Source organism: Rousettus aegyptiacus, unplaced genomic scaffold (genome assembly GCF_014176215.1).
Source record: "Rousettus aegyptiacus isolate mRouAeg1 unplaced genomic scaffold, mRouAeg1.p scaffold_m13_p_10, whole genome shotgun sequence".
Lineage (NCBI taxonomy): Eukaryota > Metazoa > Chordata > Mammalia > Chiroptera > Pteropodidae > Rousettus > Rousettus aegyptiacus.
This window is the reverse complement of record NW_023416285.1, coordinates 75,169,568-75,171,258: the sequence shown is the minus strand read 5'-3', so window position 1 is coordinate 75,171,258 and position 1,691 is coordinate 75,169,568.

Genomic DNA, 1,691 nt, shown 5'->3' with positions numbered 1-1,691 from the left:
ATTTCTATCCTTCATGCAACCATTGCTTAAGTTTTTGTAAGGGAGCTTTAAGAGTTTTGTTACAGAACATCAGCTGCTTAGCAATGAAGTATTTAAAACAAATTAGAACACCCATAATTAGAGCATTTGCAACACAAATCTTAAAATAGCCCTGAACTGAGTTGGGAGTCAGCTGAAAATAACAGAAAATTTAAATCTTAACCAGCTAGTGGTGCTAGAGGTGAAATTGGAATGCCCTTTAAGAGATCTGGGAAGTTGAAAGAGTTGGTTGTTTCTAATTCAACCTGGAAAGAAATGTTTATCCAGGTGCAACAAGAGGTATTAAATGTGATACAAACCTCTTGTAGTATAGGCAAATAATCTAAAACAATCACATTGTCAAGAATTCATCCAGCTAGGGAATCTATAGATCTTTGTTGAGCTCTGAGGGTTCTAGAGGTCCAATGGGCCATTCTGTTAACTGTTCTGGTTGGATTTCACATCTTTATGTGTAATTGAGAAATGTAAAGGCCAGCCCATGACTCTGCAGTTCCCATATTAATCTCACAATTTTATTTGCTACCATTGTGGAATGACCAAGATTTAGCTACATCTGAGAAGAGTTAAAAGTAATGAGACTGATGAAAGTCAGGAGCTATCACCAAAACCATAGTCTTACATGTATCCTATTGAAGACATTTAAAATTATACAACAGGATTTATTTGCTATATATACATGCTAGTATTGAGACTTAGAAAATATGTGATTTACATTCACAGAATTCCAGAACTATACTCAGATTTACAGAGAATTAATTTTTTTCTTTTTATAACTAGCCATTTGTGAAATGTAACGGTTAATGGAACAAAATCTTTGTCAACATAGTACTAATGTGTGGCAAATTACACCAATTAAGCAGCTCAAATTTCTAACAGGTAAAGACACACATCTTCGAATTTCCAAGCATTCATCTCAGTAGTAAGTTGGTTTTGCCTAAATGTTACCCCAATAGAAGAGAGATTTTAAATATTTCTCTCCTTTCAATACATCATCTTACTTTTAGAGGTGGAAAAGGAAAAATCTAAAATAATGTCGGCACAGTGCTTAGAGGCTAAAGTAGTGCTCTAAATTATCCAATGAATGGAATTCTCTATGCTTCAGAATATTGCTAGTATTATATGATAAGCTGTCTGACAAAAAGGCCATGTCGCTGGTAGAAATATTTCTGGATCAATGATTAAAAAGTTAAGACCAACTGCTAATTGTTAAGGGTAGAAAATTTTCAAATGGCCAACTTCTGCTTCCATTGTTTAATGTTAAACAGGGTGTAGTTCTAGGAGATATTCTGTGCGAAGATATGCTAATGTTAAGGGTGTAGTTATCCTGTGTAAAGATATGTTAATGGCCAGCCTCTGCTTCTGTAAACCTGCTTGCTTGCTAGAGAGGGTTTGGGGGCTTTTTAAGCTATTCCTTCTAGAGGCTCAGGGCTGATTCTCTAGTGGGGAGAGTCAGTCGCCGGAGGGCTAATAAAGGCTCATAATTAATCTCGATTGGCTCCGTGGGTCTTAAATTTGATTGCACCACAACACTAATAACATCAGAACATTCTCTAATTGTCAGATAACAGTTTGATGATTCTTATCAAATTAAAATTTCTTAGTAAATAAGGCCATGTTTTGTTTCTTTTTGTATCACCTACTAAAGTGCTGTG